At 41.0% G+C, this 14,898-nt stretch overlaps 1 non-coding gene across 1 annotated transcript; it reads right to left on the bottom strand.

Moving 5' to 3' along the window:
• Nucleotides 1-4,020: 4,020 nt before the first annotated feature.
• Nucleotides 4,021-4,126, bottom strand: LOC120366666 (U6 spliceosomal RNA). The gene has a single exon (XR_005581251.1). It is a non-coding gene; the product is annotated as a U6 spliceosomal RNA (small nuclear RNA).
• Between the last annotated feature and the right edge of the window lie 10,772 nt (nucleotides 4,127-14,898).

The raw sequence follows: 14,898 nt of genomic DNA, 5'->3' as shown, positions 1-14,898 counted from the left end.
GTTACATTCCAGCCTGGGTAATAAGAGCGAAACTCTGTCTCCAAAAAAAAAAAAAAGAAAGAAAAAAAAATACTTTGAATCATACATTATATATTATATATAATTTATAATATATAAAACTATTTTTAAATGTAAATATAAAATATAATATATATTTATATATTAAAATTTGTCTTTTTTTTTTCCTTTTCGTGGAAAATGAGGTTTCACCATATTGCCCAGGCACATCTCCAACTCCTGGGCTCAAGCTATCCTCCCACCTCTGCCTCCCGAAAAGCTGGGATTACAGGTGTGAGCCACCATGCCTGGCCTAAAATTAAAAAAAATTAATTTGATTTCAAAAATTTAAATTTTGATTAAAATGAAAATTTTAATAATAGAATTATATCATATATTATCTTTATATATATTATATATTTATATAACATGTAAAATTTAAATGTATTTAATGTAAATATATTTAAATATATTTATATTTAATTTGAATTATACATTCTTATTTAATATAAATATGTAAATTTAATATACAAAATGTGTATGAAATATATTTTTACATTTATGTTCATACATTACATGAATCGATATTGTGCCATTATATAGTGATATCATTTATATGTGAAACATTATTATCCATATAATTATATAATAATATAATGTGATGCTAGATGTTATCATTTAAAAAATACTTTTTGAAAGACATTATGTTTAAGGAACGATCTGAACTACACCCCGCCACTGATCAATCTTTAAGACTCGCTATTGCTTTAAGCTAGCGCAACGAAAAGCAGACGTCCGTGATTTTCCTTTACTACCTAGAGCCTTTGGCTATGCAGGTGTGAGCAAGATGGCTTCTGAATCCAGTATTTGTAAAAAGCCCTTTCCCTGAGATGAGGAGAGGAGGAATTGTGTGTATGCAGTACAGCTTCCTCATGGTTCTGTTCCCAGAGAGCCTTGGAAAAATTGGCTTCCTGGAATGAGCCATCTTGAATAAACATGGAATGAGCTACCTTTAAAAAGTGTTGATGTTCCAGCTAAGTATTCATCAATGGAGGACTGGAAAAAGAAAATATAGATACCATGGAAATCTACGCAGCCAGAAAAAAAGAATGAAATCAAGTCTTTTTTTTTTTTTTTTTGAGACGGAGTTTCACTCTTGTTACCCAGGCTGGAGTGCAATGGCGCGATCTTGGCTCACCGCAACCTCCGCCTCCTGGGTTCAGGCAATTTTCCTGCCTCAGCCTCCTGAGTAGCTGGGATTACAGGCATGCGCCACCATGCCCGGCTAATTTTTTGTATTTTTAGTAGAGAGGGGGTTTCACCATGTTGACCAGGATGGTCTCGATCTCTTGACCTCGTGATCCACCCGCCTCGGCCTCCCAAAGTGCTGGGATGACAGGCTTGAGCCACCGTGCCCGGCCGAAATCAAGTCTTGTGTAGCAACATGGATGGTACTGGAGGCTATTATCTTAAGTGAAATAATTTGGAAATGGAAAATCAATACTACATGTTGTCACTTATAAGTAAGAGCTAAATAATGTGTACACATGGGTATAGAGAGTGGGATAATAGACACTGGAGACTCAGAAGGGTGAGAGAGGGGTGAGAGATGGGAAATTACTTCATGTGTTCGGTGTACGTTATTTGAGTGATGACCACACTGAAAGCCCAGACTTCACCACTATGCAATCTATGCTCGTTAGAAACCTGCACTTGTACTTCCTAAATATGTTTACAAATAAAAAAATGATTAAATGAAAAGTGTTTCAGTTTTACTCAAATTTGACTTTTCTTCACAGGATTTCTCCATAAGATCTTTGGCACTTCTGACTTAGTTGTTTCGAACTTCCAACGTTCCAGATTTCTAAAGGTACATCATGGTATTTCTAAGGGTACGTTAAGGTATTTTAAGTATATGGTCCTGTCCCTAAAATAAAAATGACACAGCTAAGATGGCAACTTTTGTAACATACACATATAAACACACACATTCATAGTATGATCTGTACTCGTGCATATATAGATACCTGTGTCTATACATGTTATAAGCGTACATAGAAAAATACATGTACATCAGAGCAACCCATGAAATAGTAGATTAAAAGAAATGAAGGAACAAATTCTTTTGGAGAGGATGGGAAGCGGGATCAGGATGGTGTATTTGTCAGCTTGGGCTGCTGTGTTACTCTGTTCTCATGCTGCTAATAAAGACCGTCTTGAGACTGGGTAATTTATAAAGCAAAGAGGTTAATGGACTCACAGTCTCACATGGCTGGGGAGGCTTCACAATCATGGCGGAAGACGAAAGGATGTCTTACATGGTGGCAGACAAGAGGGCTTGTACAGGGGAACTCCCATTTATAAAACCATCAGATCTCATGAGACTTATTCACTACCACAAGAACAGCGTGGAGGAAACCACCCCCATGATTCAATTATCTCCACCTGGCCCTGCCCTTGACATGTGGGGATTATTACAATTCCAGGTGAGATTTGGGTGGGGACCCAGCCAAACCATATCAGCTGCCATAACAATATGTCATAGACCGAGTAGCTTATAAACAGCAGGCATTTATTGCTCACAGCTCTGGAGGCTGGAAGTTCAGGACCATGGCAGATTTGGTGTCTGGTGAGGACTTGCTTCCTGATGTCTGCCTTTTTCCTGTGTCCTCACATGGCTTTTTCTCAATCTCTGTGATAGGAGAAAGAGAGAGAGAGGAAGACAGAGAGAGCGAGCGAGCAAGCTCTGTTGTGCCCCCTATAAGGACACCATAATAGTTCATTTTATAGGTCAATTTGACTGAGCCACAGGATGCCCAGATATTTGGTTAAACATCGTTTCTGGGTGTGTCTGTGAAAGTGTTTTTAGAAGGGATATTAGCATTTGAATTGATGGAATAATTAAGGCAGCTTATTGCCCCTTATATGGATAGGTATTCAATCTGTTGAGGGCCTCACTGACCAAAAAGGTGATGGGAAGTTGAATTAACTAGCTGAGCACTTTTCCTGAGACACTGATCTCTTCCTCAGCTCTCCTGGTTCTCAGACCTTCAGACTCCGACTGAAATCTCTGCTGGAATCTCCATCACTGGCTCTCCTGGGTCTCCAGTTGTAGATAGCTGATCAACTTTCAGACTCCATAACTGTCCAGGATGGAGTGCAGTGGCACAATCATAGCTCATTGCAGCCTCGACTTCCCAGGCTCAAGTAATCCTCCAGTCTCAGTCTCCCTGAGTAGCTGGGAATACAGTCATGTGCCTCCACACCCAGCTGTGTATTTCATTTTACAGGGATATAAAATTATGTCATTCCTCTTCTTGTTGACTTCTTGTAACCACCATGAAAACATGACTCTTGTCTGTCTTATCCTCTTTCCCATCTCCAGAACTTGGCATATACTAGCAGCTCAACAATTAGTTGTTGCATATATGGGAAATGAAGGAATATTGCACTATCTGCCTAGAAGTCCCTGCCCCTCTTCCCTTCCCCAGAAGAAAACTTACTTACTGGCTAAAATGCTTTTCTAACCTCAGTTCTTCCAAAGGAGCCTCAGCAGTTTGGGGTCTATCACTTCATACATATTTATCCCCAAATTCAGATATCATTTGGCTCAAGAAATGCACTGAAAATATTTACAGAATGAACCGTTGAAGCAGGAAAAGGAAGTTGCATGAAATTCTTTGTTTCTGTTATAATATAAGAGGCTGTGTCAGTCAGCTATTGCCACATAACAAACAATCCCAAAACACGATGGGTTAAAAAAAAAAATCCATGTTCTACACTCACCGTTCTATGGAACAAAAATTCAGGCTGTACTCAGTGGGTGCTTCTGAGATTTACCAAGTAGAGGCCCAGAATGATGCTGAGAATCCTGCAATGCACATGGCAGCGTCCATGACAAATAATTTTCTGGCCCCAAAGGTCAATACTGTGAATGTTCAATGACAACAAAAACCTACTTCCTCTAAGTCTGAGTTTATTAGGGATGTTTCTTTTCTTACTTTATTTTACTTTTTTTTTTTTTTTTAAATGAAATGCGTCATGAATTTACCTGTCATCTTTGCATGGGGCCTTGCTAATCTTATCTGTATCATTCCAATTTCAGTATATGTGCTACCAAAGAAAGCACATTAGGTACATTTTTATTTTCCAAGTCACTGCAGGCTCTTCCAACACAGCGTACCACTGGTTATCATTTTTTTTTTTTTCTAGCCTTCGGTAGCAATTACCTTACTATTTTCTCAACCTTCATTCACCGCTCAGTTTCAAAGCCAATTAAGTATGTTTTAAGCTTTCGTATAATAGCAACTCCCCACCCACTTCAGGTATGAGTTTTGGGATCTGTTACCTATTTTTTTTTTAACATAAAATCAACTGTAAGTTTAGTGCCACAATATCACAAACCCTGTATTTGCTCATATGTTTGTGAATAAATATCTCAGATTGGGTTCAGTTGGGCAGTTCTTCCATTGGTCTTGCCTAGAGGGTCTTTCCGGCAGCTTCCATTATCTGGCAGCTGGATAAGACTGGATGGTCTAAGGTACATTCATGAGGTCGTCTGTTGGGTGCTCTTGTCTGTCAGCCTGGAGTACAGAGGCCACCCCCTATGAAGAAGCCAGGGTAGCCTTTTTGAGACGAGCCACCATGAGAAAGATTCAGCTGATAGCCAGGTGACTAGACTCCCAGCTTACACCATCCATCTTCAGTCAAACTGTCAGTGGACTGGGACCACCAAAGGGACCCTTCAGGAAGACCCACACAACCATCCAGCTGAGCTCAGCCTGGCATTTTTGACCCAGAGAATGATGTGCAAGTTAAATAGTGCTTGTCTTTAGCACTAAGTGCTGGGAGTATTTGTTACTCAGTGATAGTTAATGGATATGGGTCCTTAACTAACAAATAGATTACGTCATGGAAATGTGGACATTCCCACTCCTATATTTATAATTAATTGCCACATGGAAAAGAAGCTCACTATGGATTCTGTGAAGTGAAAAGTGATTTGAAGGTAGTAGAAATCCAGCGAGCAAGTGTGGCCGTTTTAGGTAAAGAGGTTCCTCGGGGAAGCATACTCTTCCTAAATTGCTACACCGTGGGTCTGGATGAAGGCGAGCTTGGCTTTCCGAGGGGAGTTCCCTTGCGGTAGGGGAAATTACACACAGTGAAATAGACCTACAGTCACTCATTGCTTGATGATGGGGATACATTCTGAGCAATGTGTCACTGGGTGATTTTGTTGTTGTGCAACGTCCTAGAGTGCACTTACACAAACCTAGATGGTCTAGCCTGCCACATACATAGGCTAGATGATGTCGTCTGTTGCTCCTGTGCTGGAAACCTGTACAGGATGTTCCTGTACTGAATACAGTAGGGAATTGTAAGACAAATCACTAGGCAATCGAAATTTTTCAGCTCCATCATAATCTTGTGGGACCGTTGTTTTACACGCCATCCATCACTGGTCCAGAGATGTTGCAGGAAAAGCCGCTGGCAGAACCCCTTAGACAGCGCAGTGAGGAAGGAGGAGACTTTTATTCAGCTCGCTGTGGAGCATCGGTTGACTCGAGTCCAAAAAAAAAGCCAAGCTCCCGAAAAGCAGTTTCTTTTCCTTTTTAAAGACATACAACCCAAGGGGGAGCAGAGGTAAAACTGTGTTATCGCCCATTGGCTGGACATCTGACCTGACTGTCTCTGGCTTTCATTGATATGCTAATTTACATGCGGCGCACACGGGCAGCGAAGAGTTGCAGAAGTTGAACGAAGGCAGTAAATCACTTAGTGACAGAGGCGTCTCTAAGCGGGGAGGTTTGGCTGGTGTAGATGGGGAGTACGTGACTCGGGGCAGGGCCTTGGGCAGTAAGAAAAGGCATTTTCAAGGCTGGCAGACAACATAGGCACCAGTTACGGGGGTAGGGGGGTGTCATTTCTCAATTTTTGGGCCCCGCTGTGGTCAGGCAGGTGGGTCAGTGTCTCGCCTGACTACTGACGTCAACTTTGTGCTATGTTACCTCCCCTCCCACCTGTTCTAACAGAAGACAGACAAGGGAGAGAGATGGTCCCCGCTCTCATTTCCCCTCTTTGAGAACCTCACTAATATTTACCTCTTTCGTGGGCGTTCTTCCTTTTAGTCTCACTGCCAGGGTCTTCTTGTGAGACCCATCGGTAGTGATTTGTGTAATAAACTTGTGTCGAGATTTGCTCCTGGACCAGGGTGGGAATAAAGCCTTTTACCATTTGAAGAAGCAAGGGCATTGAACTTGAGAGCAATAAGCTCCTATGACCAGCAGTTCATTGTTCTGTGGTGGTGCGTGACTGCATCTGTTTTAGATAGGATTTCTTGGTTTGTAACTTTGTTACCGGGAAGGGGGTCCCGATTCATACCCCAAGAGAGGGTTCTTGGATCTCATGCAGGAAAGAATTGGAGGCGAATCCATTGAGTAAAGTGAAAGCAAGTTTATTACAAAAGTAAACGAATAAAAGAATGGCTACTCTACGGGAAGAGCAGCCCCAAGGGCTACTGGCTGCTGATTTTTATGGTTATTTCTTGATTTTATCCTGAACAACGGGTGGATTATTCACAAGTTTTCTGGGAAAGGGGTGGGCAATTCTGGGAACTCAGGATTCCTCCGCTTTTAGACCATATAGGGTAACTTCCTGACATTGTCCTGGCCTCTGTAAACTGTCATGGCGCTGGTGAGAGTGCCTTTCAGCATGTTAATGTATTACAATTAGCGTATAATGAGCAGTAAGGACAACCAGAGATCACTCTTGTTACCATCTCTGTTTTGGTGAGGTTTAGCTTGCTTCTTTACTGCATGCTGTTTTATTAGCAAGGTCTTTATGACCTGTATCTTGTTCTGGCTTCTTATCTCATCCTGTGATTTAGAATTGCCTCACCTTCTGGGAATGTAGCCCGGTAGGTCTCAGCCTGATTTTACCCAGCCCCTATTCAAGATGGAGTTGCTCTGGTTCAAATGCCTCTGACCACTTGAATTTGATACAGTAAAATGCCTTTGCTACATAATCTATGCTGGTTTCTCAGACATTACAGTCTCATTAGATTTTCAAACAAAGCCCTAACCATGTGCATAGTCAAGACTTGTGTGAACAAGGAAGGCATTACATTATGTGTTTGCATATCACATTTTGACTTTTGTTAGAAAGGGCCAATATGAACTATAATTGATATTTTTAAACATTTTTCTTTGGGAGTAGTTGATTTTCTTTCACTAATCTTTTAGCTTGCATCCTTCATTCTCCTAGAATTTAAAAGCTTACATAATCTAAGGAAGATTCAGTCTGTCTGTTTTTGATTTATTTTATATTAACTCACTGAATATTTTTTATATGTACAAGAAGTATTCTGAGACTACTTAATACACTATTTTGATCTTTCTTCTTTTAAAGCATGAAGCTATATATTTTTTTCCCTGAGGGTAGAAATCTGGAAGAGATTTAAATGATGATCAAAACAGCAAACTCATGAATTTCGAATGGTTTCTCAACTCGGAAAAAAGAACTCTCTGAACCTTCTTTACTTTAGAAGAAAATCAGATTTTGACTCCCTGACCTTGCACTAATGCTTATTTTTTTCTTTAATTTTATATGATGCTTTGCTTTTTCTTCCAATTGTATTTAAATTAACCTCGTTGAAACATTTCAAAAATATACAAATAATCTCAAGGATCATTTTAAACTTTCTTTCACCCTGGCACAAGGAAATACTTAAAAAATATGATTTAAATTGGGTGATGATTTTCCAGAAAATTTTCATCGCAATCAGAAGGAAGGAATTGAGCAAATTGAGGAAATGAAAATTAAGTTTACAGTTCTTTCTGTATAAGTCAATGAAAAATTAGCAAATAGTAGTAAAAATTCCCCCAAAGCTCTCCACCGCCAGTAAATGCATGTGTGTGTGTGTGTGTGTGTGTGTGTGTGTGTGTGTGTGTGTAAGAAGCATTATAATGAAACACTTAACTTCCTTTGCCCTGAAATAGAACCAGATGCCTTGGGAGGGGGGTTGAGGCAGACTGGCTGAGGAACTTCTATTGTATTGCAAGTTATGCTAAAGGGATTTTCAGAAATGAGCTGCTTTTTCCCATCTCATTTCTGTAGTTTTCTGGAGCTGGAAATAAAGAAAAACCCCTATTCCTGACTTACTGGCTCTTAGGAGTTAACAATCATCACCTTCATTTATTGTTCCTTCATTGGCAGCCGTAGAGGAAACTAAGTAGTCTATTCATTTACTCAAAACATTTATTCAGTGTTACCATTTACCAGCATCGCACCAGGTATGGAGGCAAACCAGAGAGGAAGACCCCTGCCCCTCCAGGTGTTCGCGATGTGAGTTGTGGGAGAGTGGACGAGTAAACGACAATCATCATGGACATGGTATGTGATGGGACCCGCGGTGCAGGGGACAGGGAGGGGCCTCAGGAAGTGGAGCTGGGGTGAAGAGACAGAGACAGGGAGGGAAGCTGTTCCCGGAAACACCCGCTAGGAGTGATTAGATTTGAAGGGTGGGTAAGAAGTGGATCAGGCCAGTCCGTGAATGTTCTTGTTTACCATGCACCCGTTTTCCAAAAAAAGGGTTTCATTTTAAATATTTGTACATTTTACAAATCTCTATCTCTCTATCAATCTTTCTCTGTGTATATCAGCATACATATGATATATGATAATAAAGAGATGAGAATAAATAGAAGAGATGGATAAAAATATGTTATAATAGATGATAGAGAGCTTAAACAGTCAGATAGATAATGATAGATGATACATAGAGTTAATTAGTAGATGGATAGATAGATACATAGATAAATATATAAATAATGATAGATGATAGATTCTGTAGATGGATGGATGGATGGATAGATACACGATGGACACATAGGTAATGCTAGATGATTAGCTTCAATACATGAGTAGATGGATACATAGGTGTATGACAGATAAGGGTAGATGACAGATTCAACAGATGGATGGATAGATGATAAATAGCTAGCTAGTTAGATAGGTGCATTAAATAGATGAATGATGGATGGATAGTTATAGAAAGATGATAGACAGATGAATAGATAGGTACACAGATTATTTTAACAGCTTTCAGAAATTTCAGCAAACATTTAGCTGAGCATTTTTATTTTTCATAAGGTTTATATGATAATTCATATTTTTCTGGATGGTTTAAACAGCTTTTGAAGATTTTGAGCAAATATTCATTGACTTATAATTTTGTTTTTCAAGTAACTTTCGGAGAATGTCTAATTTATCTGCTTTTCCATAGTCAATACAACACTATTCACAAAAGCCAAAATAGGGAGTCAAGCGAAGTCTCCATCAGTGGGTGAACGGATAAAGAAAATGTGATTTGTGTACATAATGGAATACTATTAAGTCTTAAAGAAGGAATTGTTATCATTTGCAACATGAATGAACCTGGAGGACATTTGTTAAGTGAAATAAGCCAGGCACATAATGAAGCGTACTGCATGATCTCATGTGTGGAATCTTTGTATTCTTTAGTTGAGGCTTCTCAATGTGGGTGCTGTTGACACTGGAGTTCTCTGTGGTGGGGCCGCCCTGGGCTCTTGTAGGGTGTTGAGCAGCATCCCTGGGCTCCATGCACTAGACGCCGGCAATGTCCACTCTCCATTCATAGTAACGTGAAATGTCTCCAGACATTGCAAATGGCTCCTGATGGTTTCAAAGTCAAAGAGGGTACAGTACCCAAGCCTTAACACACGTTTCACAATGACTTAGAAAGAAAGTCAGAAGAAAGAAATTCAACATCTATGGGGACCAGATACTCACTTAGCAGCCCTTAGTGAGAGAAAAAGACATATCTTAGCTGGGCTCAGTGGCTTACTCTTGTAATTTCAGCAGGTTGGGAGGCTGAGGTGGGTGAATCACTTGAGTTCAGGAGTTCTAGATCAGCCTGGGCAACATAGCAAAACCTCCTCTCTACAAAAAATACAAAGATTAGCCAGGCATAGTGGCGTGTGCCTGTGGTCCCAGCTACTTGGGAGACTGAGGCAGGAGGATTGCTTGAGCTCAGAAGTTTGATACCGGCCTCGGCAACTCAGTGAGACCCTATGTCTACAAAAAATGAAAATAATTAGCCAGGAATGGTGGTGGTATGTGCCTGTAGTACTAGCTACTCAGGAGGCTGAGGTAGGAGGATTGCTTGAAGCTGGGAGGTCGAGGCTGCAGTGAGCCATGATTGTACCTCTGCACTCCAGCCTGAGTGAGACCATGTCTTAAAAAAGAAAAAAATGAAGTATCTTCATCCATGCACAGACCTCACTGTGCTCATCACATTTATCAGTGCCTTGTCAACATGGTGAAACCCCGTGTCTACTAAAAATACAAAAATTAGCCAGGTGTGGTGGTGTGTTCCTGTAATCCCAGCTACTTGGGAAGCTGAGGCAGGAGAATCACTTGAACCTGAAAGGCAGAGGTTACAGTGAGCCGAGATCATGCCACTGCACTTTAGCCTGTGATAGAGCCAGACTCCATCTTAAAAACAACAACAACAACAACAACAACAACAACCACAACCCCTGCTGCCTAAACACACACACACACACACACACACACACACATCCATCTAAAACATGCGGTAATTAAGTTGTTTGGGGCAAAATGACGTTTATGAAACACCTGTTACCCATTTATCTGAGAAAGCCTATTTTAAATTAGAAATCCTCTTTGAAAAAAATTTCCAGCCTTATTGAGGTATGATTGCAAAATAAAAATTCTGTAATGTTGTGCACCATGATGCTGTTTTGACATAGGTGTGCATCGTGGGAAAAGGACCATGACCAACATATCCACCACCCCACAGCTACCTTTTTTTTTCTTTTGAGACGGTGTTTTGCTCTGTCGCTCAGGCTGGAGTGCAGTTGTGTGATCTCACTCACTGCAACCTCTACTTTTTAGGTTCAGGCGATTCTCCTGCCTCAGCCTCCTGAGTAGTTGGGATTACAAGTGCCTGCCATCATGCCCAGCTAATTTTTTGTGCTTTTAGTAGAGATGGGGTTTCATCATGTCTGCCAGGCTGGTCTCAAGCTCCTGACCTCAGGTGATCTGCCTACCTTGGCCTCCTAAAGTGCTGAGATTCCACGTGTGAGCCACCACTCCCAGCCTACCTAGTTTTTATTTGTTTCTGTGTGATGAGAACATTTAAGATCCACCCTTGTGCAAATTTCAAATATGCACTACGATACTGTTAACTATGGCCACTGTGCTGTATGTTCGGTGTCCAGAGCCTATTCATCTTATAGCTGCAAGTTTGTACCTTTTGACCAACATCTTCCCATTTTCCGTAGCCCCCAGCTGCTGGGAATCATCATTCTGTTCCCTGTTCTCTGGATAGCCACATGCAAAATAATAAAATGGGGCTTCTGCCTTACTTCATACAAAAAAGTCAACTCAAAATGAACGTAAGGCTTAAAGGTAAAACCTGAAACCCAATGCCGGGCGCGGTGGCTCAAGCCTGTAATCCCAGCACTTTGGGAGGCCGAGGCGGGTGGATCACGAGGTCGAGAGATCGAGACCATCCTGGTCAACAAGGTGAAACCCCGTCTCTACTAAAAATACAAAAAATTAGCTGGGCATGGTGGTGTGTGCCTGTAATCCCAGCTACTTAGGAGGCTGAGGCAGGAGAATTGCTTGAACCCAGGAGGCGGAGGTTGCGGTGAGCCGAGATCGTGCCATTGCACTCCAGCCTGGGTAACAAGAGCGAAACTCCGTCTCAAAAACAAAACAAAACAAAACCTGAAACCCATAAAAAGCCTAGAAGAAAACATAGAGGATAAGGTCTTTGACACTGACCTTGGCAAGCGTTGTTTGAATATCATGCCAACAGCATGGGCAATGAACGCAAAAATCAATAAGCAGAACTACATCAAACTAAAAAGCTTCTGCACCGCACAGCCCAGGAAAGAATCAACAAAATGAAAAGGTAGCCTGAGGATTGGGAGAAAATATTTGCAAACCACATATCAGATAAAGGGTTAATATCTAAAACATGTAAGGAATTTGTACAACTCAATAGGCAAAACAAACAAATGAAACCCCAAGTAACCGATTAAAAAATGGGCAAAAGACCTAAATATTTTACCAGAGAAAACATAAAAATGGCCAGCAGATGTACAAAAAGGTGCCTAACATCACTATTCGTCACTGAAATGCAAATCAAAACCACTACTGGGGCCAGACAAGATGGCTCACGCCCGTGGTCCCAGAACTTTGGGAGGCTGGGACAGGTGAATCACCTGAGGTTAGGAGTTCGAGACCAGATTGGCCAACACGGTAAAACCCCATCTCTACCAAAAATACAAAAATTAGCCGGCATGGCAGCATCTGCCTGTAGTTCCAGCTACTTGGGAGGCTGAGGCAGGAGAATCGCTTGAACCCAGGAGGCAGAGGCTGCAGTGAGCCGAGACCGTGTCACTGCACTTCATCCAGCCTGAGAGACACAGCAAGACTCCATCTCAAAAAAACAAGCAAGCGAACAAACAAAAACCCACCACGGGATGGTGTTAGGATCCTAACCACCTACTCAGATGGCTAGTATCAGACAGTGAAGAGAAATTCTCTTACATGTGAGAAGGAAAAAACAATCTGTGTTTGTCTTGCTGATGAAGTGAAATGTGTCCTCAACAAATGGGATGGTGCTTGTTTTCTTGTCTCTGCAGGAATGTGCTCGTGCTAACATCAAGTTATACAAGGGGAAAACAAGAAATGTACCCATTATCATCACGACCGATTGGATTAAAGTTAGGACTGAAATACTTCACACCTGCTTCACTATACACGGCAAACAACTATGAAACACTAGGTAACTGGATTTTTATCATGCCTTTTTTAAATACAATCAAGACATTTGCTTAGCCTGTTTTCCCTATGAGGTAGTTTTTTTTTTAAATAAAGGCTAGAAAGTAGCAGATATATAAAGGATAAAAAAAGATGTGATGCATAACGTGAGGACTGTAGTTAATAACAGTGTGCTGTATTCACAATTGGCAATTGCAAAAATATGAAACCAACCCAAATGTCCATCAGTCAGCAAAGTGGATAAAGAAACTCTGGAATAGTACTCAGCCATAAAAAGGAATGAACTAATGGCATTTTCAGCAGCCTGGATGGGATTGGATACTATTATTCTTTTTTTTTGAGACGGAGTTTCAAAGCCTGTTACCCAGGCTGGAGTGCAATGGCGCGGTCTCGGCTCACCGCAACCTCCGCCTCCTGGGTTCAGGCAATTCTCCTGCCTCAGCCTCCTGAGTAGCTGGGATTACAGGCACGCGCCATCATGCCCAGCTAATTTTTTGTATTTTTAGTAGAGACGGGGTTTCACCATGTTGACCAGGATGGTCTCGATCTCTTGACCTCGTGATCCACCCGCCTCGGCCTCCCAAAGTGCTGGGATTACAGGCTTGAGCCACCGCGCCCGGCCGGATACTATTATTCTAAGTGAAGTAACTCAAGAATGGAAAATCAAGCATCGTATGTTCTCACTCGTAAGTGGGAGCTAAGCTATGAGGATGCAAAGGCAGAAGAATAACACAATGGACTTTGAGGACTCAGGGAAAGGGTGCCGTGTACACTGCTCAGGTGATGGGTGCACCAGACTCTCACACATCACCACTGAAGAACTTACTCATGTAACCAAATACAACCTGTTCTTCCAAAACCTATGAAAATAAGAAATAAAACATTTTTAAAAAGCAAAATGAAATAGTGTGTTATGGTCAAGATTTTTGCTAAATAAGTAGATCATAGCTGCTCTTGCTACAGAGGAGAAAAAATATTTGTAAGTATGTGAGATGATAGACATGTTAATTTGCTTCACTCTGGTAACCCTTTTACGGTATATGTATCTTATAAAGTCATATATGAAAATCTATTTAAAAAGTTATAGGGCTGGGCATGGTGGCTCATCCCTATAATCCCAGCACTTTTGGGAGGACGAGGCACATCACTTGACCTCAGGAGCTGCAGATCAGCCTTGGAATCATAGCAAGACCCTATCTCTACAGAAAATAATAATAAGAAAAAAATTAGCCAGGTGTGGTCCCAGCTACTCCTGAGCCCAGGAGTTTGAGGTTGCAGTGAGCTGTGATCGCACTACTGCACTCCAGCCTCGGTGACAGAGGGAGACTCTGTCTCTAAAGTACACAAAATAAAATCAAAATTACAAGTTAGACAACTAAATGACCTTTTGCTTTTGCTCTTGGCTGGCCACTCACTTAAAATGCAGCACTTGAAGATACGAATTTCTGGACCCTGTTTCTGGAAAGGTTCATTTTCATCGAAACTTGGTTAATTTTATTCAAAGTGAAACAATGAAATCAGAGAGATAAGAGAGTTTAAAAGATGCTTATTTCTTTATTGCTGTTTTACAAACATGTATTGAATTATAATATGATTGCAATTCAAGACACCTGCCTTGAAATCTTTACAGAAATTCCTTGTTGTTGTTGATGTTGTTGTTTTAGCTTCTCTCAATATGTCCTAATAAACCATTTGTCCATCAGATAATCACAGGCGAGGAGATGTGTGTATTTTTCTGTTTCCCGAACTTCAAAATACTGCCTGAGAATGACTCTTTGGCAAGCCTCACTTCCAACATTCCATTTCCCGGCATTATGTAACACAAAATCAGGTTTCATAGGGTTTTCTTAGATCTGTTTCCCTCTGTTTCATAAGATTTCAAGAGTCCTAGAATTGATTATGTGGCTTGTGGAACAAAAACATGCACAGAGTAGTGGGTGTGTGTGACCTAAACACGTAGGGCTGTCTGCACAACGCCTCAAACCTACAGAGACGCGGAATGTCCTATTATTGGGAATTTTATAAGATGAGAGCCTTCCGGTTTCTTTTACTTGCATTGAGTGG

Source organism: Saimiri boliviensis, chromosome X, assembly GCF_048565385.1.
Source record: "Saimiri boliviensis isolate mSaiBol1 chromosome X, mSaiBol1.pri, whole genome shotgun sequence".
NCBI classification, from domain to species: domain Eukaryota; kingdom Metazoa; phylum Chordata; class Mammalia; order Primates; family Cebidae; genus Saimiri; species Saimiri boliviensis.
This window is presented reverse-complemented; position numbering and strand designations above follow the sequence as displayed.